Raw genomic sequence first — 9,999 nt, 5'->3', positions numbered from 1 at the left:
GCACCGGGGAATAGGGAGGTCTGAGAGAGGGAGAGGGACAGGAGAATGAATGTTTGGTGGAAAAGTCAGACCACACACTATTATCAATTAATTAAGTTTGCAATCTTATCTAAGAGTGGTTCATGGCACCTCAAAACAGTTACAATGGTAACATCAAAGATCACGGGTCACAGATTACCATTACAAATAATTACAGTGAAAAAGTTTGAGATATTGCTAGAATTGTCAAAATGTGACACATATATGAATTGAGCCATGTTTTTAGAAAAGTGGCACTGATAGATTTGCCCATGCAGTGTTGTCACAAATGCTCAATTTGGAAAAAAAATGCAGTATCTATGAACCACAATCAAGCAAAGTGGAATAAAATGAGTTGCCTGAAATTCAAAGTTACTAAAATGCCAGAGCTTAAATGCTTTCACTACAAAATGGAAAAAAAAATAATTATATAGACATGATAGTAGTATTAGCTAAAGCTATATGTATATGTACTCATATTGCAATATTTAAATGTATAAAACCCCATATTGTATACAAGAAACTTCTACAATGCTATATATGTCAATTATATCTCAATAAAAATATTAAAACTACTTTATACAACATTTGTCAGTTTCCTAAGTAGGAGCCCAAAAACCAGAAGTCTTTAGTAACTTGTTCAAATTTATAAAGCTTTCATGTAGGAGAGCAGAAGTTTAATTTCAAAGCCTATATATTTTTTCTTTATTGCATCTTCTAATCTGTCCTCTGTTCATCTGTATATTGAAAAATAAAACAAGGATACACATTATTCTAATTATGGAATATGTGTAATCATTTTCTATTTATAGTTGTGATATTTAAATTACAACTTATTAACTTTCATTCATTATTTCAAAAATATTTTCCATGATTAATATCTTTAGTTTCCATGAAACCCATTAATTTTTATTCATTATTTTAAAAATCTTTCCCTTTGATTCATATCTTATTTTCAATAAAGTCATAAGAATTAGGTTAAATCAGTGTCAATAAATAGAAATTGAGCTTGTTTACCTAGTTTTATTAGTATTTTCTAAATGAAATCCATTCATTGTGAAAGAAAGATCCTGCTTTTATGTCAAATGATTCCATTAAAGTGATATTTTATAATTCTAAGAGAACATTTTTGTTCTGTGTCCTATGTTTCTTACATAGCATAGTATAAGAATGAAGAGCTAAGCAATTGCAGGTGTTGGCAACTTTAATTTGACAGATAAATTGATACACCTACTGTGTGTGGAATATTTTTTAAAGTAGGCTGTGTCTCCAAAGATTAAAAAAACAGTTAACTCTGTCCTCAAGAAAGCTTATGAGAAAAGACATAAAAACATCTGCATGCTAGATGACATGACATGGAAATATTTGTGTTAAAAATCAGCATATGAAGCACAATGATATGTCAGGAGAGAGAAGCACAATATTATAGACGAGTTGATGCTTAGCCGGTGCAAGCATGGGTAGAATTTCATCATAAAACCTTGGAGCAAAGGGTAAGGACGAGGAAATCATGTTAGTTAAAGAATAAGCATTCAGGTTCTTTATAAACATTTGTAATAAATTCAGAAAATTTACATTAAAGATGAAAAGTGCAAAATGAGATGGAAAACATAAAAAACCAAATCAAAGTAGACTGATATACATAAAAATCTCTCTCAGTCATTTTAGCTGCATACGGAAGTATAATTCTCATATGATTTGGCAGAAAAAAAAACCTATTTGAATCTCTTGTTATAACTTTCTAAAATTAGTTTTCTCTCATTCTCTGAAGAAGCATTTATGGAAACATTTTTAACAGAGCAGGAAAATAGAATTCTTCAGTGAGATCTTTGAGAGTATTTTATAATCAACATATAACTTATCCAATGACCTCTATAATCAATCAACTTACCTATGGGTTATTCATATAAAAATGTGATGATGATTCCCTGAGCTTCTTTGGACCTGAAGTGGAGCAATATTCATTCTCTAGATTTCTTAATGGAAACATTTGTAAATGAATGTTATCACACTGTGTAGACGTGCAAATTGGCCCATAGCAGGGACCAAGGACTTGCCACAAACCATAGCAAAGTGAAAAGCCTGAGTTCCCCTCAGCTTTGCAATGTGTTTATTCTAAGTATACACAGATGGATAATTTGCAGAGTATTGTGTTAAAGTCACCATTTGAAACAATGGACTTCATTTGCATGTGTTAAATCAAAGCTTCCTAAAGAGATTATTTCAAATACTAGGACCCCCCTCCCATGATATACTTAAGAAAAATAATCAGTAAACATAATTCATCTTCGATTTATCTGGATTTTTAGTAATGAGAAAGTATTGTGTTTATTTTTAAAACAAGACAGTATATTGGGGTTCCTGGGTGACTCAGTTATGCCTCCGCCTCTTGGTTTCAGCTCAGGTCATGATCTCATGGTTTGTGGCTTCAAGACCAGTGTCAGACTCTGTGCTGGCAGTGCAGAAACTGGTTGGGATCCTATCTCCTTCTCTCTCTCTGCCCCTTCCCTATTAACACTGACTCTGTCTTTCTTAAAATAAGTAAGTGAACTTTAGTAAATAAATAAATTACTAAGTAAAAAGAAAGTATTTTTGGTCTTATAATGTTAATTTATATGAAAAATGCCTGATTTAAGCACAGACAAAATAGGATGTGACAGTAAATTTCCATTATTACAACTTAATTCTTAATCAAAAAAAAAAAAAAGAAAGAAAGAAAGGAAAACACCTCCAAAATACATAAGAAGATTCATGCAGGTATTGAAACATTTTTGACAGAAATAAGAGTGTGGGACGCCTGGGTGGTTCAGTCATTTAAATGCCAGGCCGCAGCTCAGGTCATGATCTCGCGGTTCGTGGGTTTGAGGTCTGTGCTGACAGATCAGAGCCTGGAACCTGCTTCAGATTCTGTGTCTCCCTCTCTCTCTCTCTCTCTGACCCTCCCCCCCATCCCTGTCTCTCTCTCTCCCTCTCCCAAAGACAAATCAAACTATAAAATTTTTTTCAAGAAGTAAAAAAGTAGAATCACTTTGGCAAACTTTAGTTGAAAATTAACTGTACAGGTTAAGAAAATACACTAAAGACCCTACCTTTATTCTTGATGGATGCTTTTCTTCGTCTCCAAATAGTCCCAGAATATAAAGAACACTTTAAGAAAACAGCAGGATCCAGAAAGCATAATTATATAAAACTACAATATACTTGCTTTCTGTCCAATGACGTTTAGACATGATTGAAAATTGGAAATTACTTTCTATGTAGTACAAATAGCTATTCTGTCCAGCATGGATATAATCAGCCCTGTTCTCATTCTCTTCTAGGAAAGTGAGAGAAGGTAGTAATAGATTTCTAAGGTGTCCAAAATCATGCCAGAATATTGTGATATTTATCTATTTTCCTTTCCTGTTTCTGCTAATGAATCTTTGTGTTGGTATTTTTACTTGTTTAGATTTTTTTTCCTCTTATTGTGTTATCTTTCATATCACTTCCAACTTTTTGTTGCCTCTTATTCCTAGAATTTCCTCCCTCTTTCCCAGTTTATAATAAACTTATTTTTAAGAGAGAATCCTAAGCAGGTTCTACACTCGGCATGAAGTCTGGGCGATATTCTGATACATTGAATATCCAGTAATGAATCACATTTTTTAAAATAATTTTTATTTCATTTTCATTTTTTAAGTTTGTTTACTTATTTGCACAGAGAGAGATCACAAGCAGGGTGAGGGCAGAGCAAGAGGGAGAGAATATTCCAAGCAGACTCTGCACCCTCACTGCAGAGCCCAACAAGGAGCTCAAACTAACAAACCCTGAGATCATGACCTGAGCTCTGGTCAAGAGTTGGGCACTTAACTGAGTGATTCACCCAAGCACTCTATGACTAATATGTTTTAAAAGACAGTTAAAATTTTTTTAAATATTAATTTTTGAGAAAGGACAGAGAAGGAGACAGAGAGAGACAGAGACAAAGCACAAGCAAGAAAGGGGCAGAGAGAGAGGGAGACAGAATCTGAAAAGGCTCAGAGCCTGACACAGAGTTTCAACCCATGAACTGTGAGGTCATGACCTGAGTTGAAGTTGGATGCTCAACCGACTGAGACACCCAAGGCAGTTTTACTTCTTATTTTTTGCCACCCTTATGTTCCATGAGCCATTCATAGATCTTTATTTTTTTTTATTGTGATACAATGGACTTCAGACTTCACTTTAGTTTTAAGTGTACATATGTATAGATTTGCATAATGATTTGTACATATGTATAGATTAAGTGTACATATGTATAGATTGCAAATTAACTTGCACATTAAGTTTAGATAGTTACAACTTTTTTTTCTTGTGATGAGAACTTTTGAGATCTACTCTCAGCTGTTTTCACATATACTATATACGACCTGGCATTGCCAAGTGCAGACAGCACACTGAATATTACATCCCCAGGACTTAGTTATCTTATAACTTAGCCACTTTCAAAGTTAGTAAGGACTAACTTGTAACTGAATACTGAATACACTTCTGTGTATATATCTTTCTCTTATTTTTGTACTGATAAATTATATTCAAATAGAGAATCATAGAACAATGCAAAATTGTCTCCAAGAATATCCTCAAGGTCTATATTGTTAGCCTGTTTAATGGGAGCGATTCTGGTCCCAACATACTATCCTTCACTTTATCTGTTGGTCATGTCCTATTGATATGAAGCTTTTTGTGATTTTAAAACTTCTTGTATATCTTATTTATTTTGATCCACAAATATTTAAGGTAGAAGATGCTTAACTATAAATTTGTAAAGACCTGGGTCATGTCTGATATTTCTTCCACTGTTTATTGAAGAGACTGTAAGTGTAAAATATTGGAGACAGAAAGAACTTGGGCACCTGGATGGCTCAGTCAGTTAAGCATCTGATTTCGGTTCAGGTCATGATCTCAGAGTTCCTGAGTTTGAGCCCTGCATCTGTCCCTATACTGACAGTTCAAAGCCTGGAGTCTGCTTTGGATTGTGTCTCCCTCTCTCTCAGTCCCTCCCCTGCACTCTCTCTCTCTCTCTTTCAAAAATAAATAAAAATTTAAAAAAAGAATATAATATGTATTGTACATAGTAACAATGAAATTTAGAAGATTTAATACAAACTTTAGGTTCAGGAAGACCAGAATTCAAAAAACCAGTTTCACATTTAGTACTCTTGTGAGTTAGAGGTAAATATTAAAACATCCAAGCCTCAGATTTTTGGAGAAAGAATAAAATTAAAGAATCAATACATTTCAGGAATTAAGTGTTATAAGTGGAACATAAATGCCAAAGTTTATTAAAAAGTAGTACAGGGACACCCGGGTGGCTCAGTCTGTTGAGCATCTGACTCTTGATTTCAGCTCATGTCAGATCCCAGGATCATCGGATCAAGCCCTGAGTCGGGCCCTGCACTGAGTGTAGAGCCTGCTTAGAATTCTCTCTTTCTCTCCCTCTGCCCCTCTCCCCTGATTCTGCTCTGTTTCTCTCTAAAATTAATTAATTAATTTATTTATTTATTAATAATTTCAAGCAGTGTAATTTTTCTAGCCTCTGTACTCTCATTTTCTTCATCTTTGGACGTAATTAACATGTTAGAAAATGTTAAATGAGAGAAAGCTAGACAATGGGAATAAATGACTGATAGCTTGTAGTTGCTGTTAATAAACAGCCACGACAAATAAAGTAGCTTCTTTTCAAGGAGATTCTGCTCCAGAAAAGGGTTGTTAAACAAAATAGTGAAAGCTACAAGTGAGGATTGTCCAGGAGTTAATAACAACAAGAACAACAACAAACGATGAGATAAGAATTTGGATTCAGTTAAGTTTAGTGCAAACAATGAGGGTGCTTAACTACAAATCCTTCTTGACTCCTGACGGGTTAGCTCTTCAATAAACCCACTGTACGTTGAAAAAGTCCTAAGTCAAAATGCATTTAATACACCTAACCTAGCCTATCTGATGAGTGTTCAGCATACTTACATGAGCCACAGTGGAGCAAAATCATCTAACACAAAACCTATCTTACAATAAGATATTGCATATCTCAAGTCATTTATTGAATATTGTACTGAAAGTGAAAAAACCAGGATGGTTGTAATGGTTATAGAATGATTAGGTAGGCTTGTGATCACGTGACTGGCTGAAAGCTGCAGCGGCTGCGCCCAGCAAAACAAGGGAGTGCTGCCTATCGCTAGCCCAGGAGAAGAACAAACATCGAATCTCAAAGTGTGTTCTCAACTGAATGTGTACCGCTTTCACACCACCATAAGGCTGAAAAATAGGAAGTCAAACCACTGTAAGGTGGAAACTGTCTGTCTAGTGTTCTCTGAAGAAAATTTAACAGGCAGAGGGAGAAAACTGACTTAAAGTGTCAGCCAGTTTGGCTAAGAAAAAAAGTGCTATTCGGAGAATTACAGAAGTGATGATGGAAAATTAGGAGTAGAGGATGATATATAAGCAGGTTATGTCTACGATGAGGAAGTGTTTTATGTTCCCTGAATGTGATGCTGCTGCTTGCTAATCAATGGAGACTTTCTGTTAGTGGGGGTTTTTTTGATCCAAGGAAATACCATTGTTCTAATTCTATGACTATTTAAAAATTGGCTTTATTTACTTATATACTTACTTATCTGTTTATTAATAGACTATGTTTTAGAGTATGTAGGGTTTACCAAAAAACTGAGCAGAAAGTAGAGAAAGTCCCCACGTACTTCCTCTCCCCTACTGCACTGAGTTTTCTTATTAACATCTTACGTTGGTGTGGTGCATTGGTTATAACGGAACTAATGTTGATACATTATTAACGAAAGTCCACAGTTAACACTAAGTTCATTTCTGATACTGTGTAGTTCTATGCGTGTTGCCAAACACATAAAGTCATGTTTTTACTATTATGATAATCTATGAAGTCGTACTACTGTCCTAAAAATCTTCCATGTTCTATAAATTCATCCCTTGCCCCTTGCCCCCCCAAATCTTGACAAACACTGATTTCCCCCTGCTTTTATAGTTTTGCCTTTTCCAGAATATCGTATAGGTGAGATTGCTGTATGTAGCCTTTTCATACTTGCTTCTTTTACTTAATAATACATTTTCCTTCATATCTTTTTGTGGTTTGATAGGTCATTTTTAAAATTCCTGAATAATATTCCATATATGGGTAGCCACAGTTTGTTTATTCATTAAATCACTGAAGGAAATCTTTGTCACTTCAATATTGGCGGTTATAATTAAAACCTACCATAAACATTCATGTTCGAGGTTTTCTCCTCCTCCTCCTCCTCCTCCTCCTCCTCCTCCTCCTCCTCCTCTCCCTCCTCTTCCCCTTCCCCTTCATCTTCTTTCTCCTTCTCTCTCTCTCCCTCCTCCTCCTTCTCCTCCTTCTTCTTCATGGGCCTAAGTTCTTAACTCATTTGTGTAAATTCCTAGGACTACAACTGCTGGATTACATAATAAAACTATGTTTAGCTTTGTGAGAAGCAGCTAAATTATCTTCTCAAGCGGCTAAAAGTGGCTGTACCATCTCTGTGGTCTCACCAAGAATGAATGAGAGTTCCTGACTCCAGGCCTTCACCAGCATTTGTTGGTTTGGCAGCCACTAAGACATCCTTCCAGGCTTTTCACTTTAGCTTTTTTGTAAAATTACTTATTTCTAGAAAACATTTAGATGATTCTTCATTTGTATTCTTTACGCAATCTGACAATCTCTGCCTTCTAACTAATTGTATAAATTAACATTTATTTTGATTATGTGTACGTTCAAATTGCATTGATGATCTTCCTTAGTTTTCTTTTGTATCTTCTTTTGTGTTCGGTCACTATTTCTTTTTCTTTTTTTTGATAATTGTGAATCACTCTAGTTTTATTCTGCTAATGTAATTTACCTAGCACTTGTAAGATCTTATTATTGAAAGTCTTCCTGAAAATATTCACCATGGCAGTACAACAAAGCAAAAGTCCAACATTTTTTGAAACAGCTCCTTATTGATGGCCCCATTATTTTGCCTTAAAATTATGAGTTTACTACAGAAGGGAGATAAGAAAAGTCTTTTGAATAATATTCTTTTCCAAAATATATATTTTAAAAAGTGTTCTTTCTTATTTACATTTTTAAAATGCTATGTTTAGGGATGCTTGGGTGGCTCAGTTGGTTGAGCATGTGACTTTGGCTCATGATCTCGCTATTCCTGAGTTCAAGCCCCGCATAGGGCTCTATGCCGACAGCTCAAAGCCTGGAGCCTGCTTCAGATTCTGTATCTCCAGCTCTCTCTACTCCTCCGCAGCGGGTACTCTGTCTTTCTCTCTTTCTCTCTCAAAAATAAACATTAAAAAGTAAATAAATAAAAAATAAAATGCTGTTTTATTTATATCTGCATCCTTTATAGCAATATCTGTGTATGAAATCATTCAATTTCATAGGCTTCATTGAAAAATTATCTTTAATTTTATTATAGTATATTAAATTTTATCAAAACATGCATGAATTTTATGGATTATAAGTAATATAGAGATATATTTTGGAACATTGTCATATGTTGATTCTTTGTGTTATTTTCTAGGAAATTAGAGTTCTCCCCTCTCTGTTTAGAGACACAGGTTGTTTTTATTGATTTCATTTTGCTTTAGTTCTCTTAAGTTCAGTTATGCAATAGACACTAAAACAATGGATGTTATGACATGATTCTCAATCATCACAGACAAAAACAGTGTCAAGTTCAATTATTTATCATCCAAAATCTAACCTTGCTTTGACTAATACCTTGAGTGTGTAATCACTTGAGTGATCAGTTTCTTCATCCACCTATAAAGTATAATAAGATTTATTAGAGTTTTTTCTGTGCTTTTGTTTTTTTGTCAAGTCACTTAGATTTATTTTTATAAGCTTGCAAATATAGTCTTCAAAAAAGTTTGGTGAGTTAAATATATATGTATATATATAAATAATAAGAATAATAAGTTACAGATGTAGTGAATCTGCAAGTGTTTTATCATTTTTTAATTTTTTTATTGTTTAATACTTATTTTTGAGACAGAGAGAGACAGTGCTTTAGCAGGGGAAGGGCAGAGAGAGACACACACACACAGAATCCAAAGCAGGCTCCAGGCTCTGAGCTGTCAGCACAGAGCCTGATGCGGGGCTCAAACTCAACCATGAGATCATGACCTGAGCTGAACTCAGACACTCAACCAACTGAACCACCCAGGTGTCCCATGCAAGTGTTTTAATTATGTAGTGTATACTGTAAAAAAACATATATGATGAATACGAAGAGGGTTCTTTTCACCTTAGACTTTCTTAAAACAAAAATAAGATTTTTGTTAAAATCACTGATTCATTATTAGATCATTTGTGTGAAGCCAATTCAAATACCAAATAAATTATTTTGAGTTTAGATATATTTTTATCAATATCACCTGAAATATTCCTGCTACTTCACCCTGAATACGGATCCTGCAGATAAACCCTTCAGTAGTTTGTCTAAGACTTTGTAGAATATAGGTCAGTTTATTAACCAAATTCTTTTTTTTAATATAACACAATTCATTTTTTTAACATATGCAATTATTTTATTTTCCATCATTTAGAATACAGTAGTTACAATGACACTCCAAACAGAAAAGCAAAGTAAAAAAATCAAAACCCCAACTTCTATTTCATGTAATTAGACTTATACAGAAATTAGAAGGTTAAGTAACAACTAGTTAATCACCTAATTTCACAGCTATCTGAAGTGACAATCGTTATATAGCAGCTTATCTATGATACATTCAAGATAAATGATACAATTTATTACTTGCCCTTAAGCTAAAACACAGTCTGCTTAATACCTTTCCTTAAAGTCCACCTCTGTACTACAATATACTTGAGGTCCATGCAAAAAAGTAGCTACCTTTTATGTAGGAAATGGATGATTAAGTCTTTGGTGTTGTAAAAGCAACTTCATTTAAACATAACCACCATCGCCACCAAAAAAA

The sequence above is a fragment of the Suricata suricatta genome, chromosome 1 (genome assembly GCF_006229205.1).
Source record: "Suricata suricatta isolate VVHF042 chromosome 1, meerkat_22Aug2017_6uvM2_HiC, whole genome shotgun sequence".
Lineage (NCBI taxonomy): Eukaryota > Metazoa > Chordata > Mammalia > Carnivora > Herpestidae > Suricata > Suricata suricatta.
Note: the sequence above shows the minus strand (reverse complement) of the source record.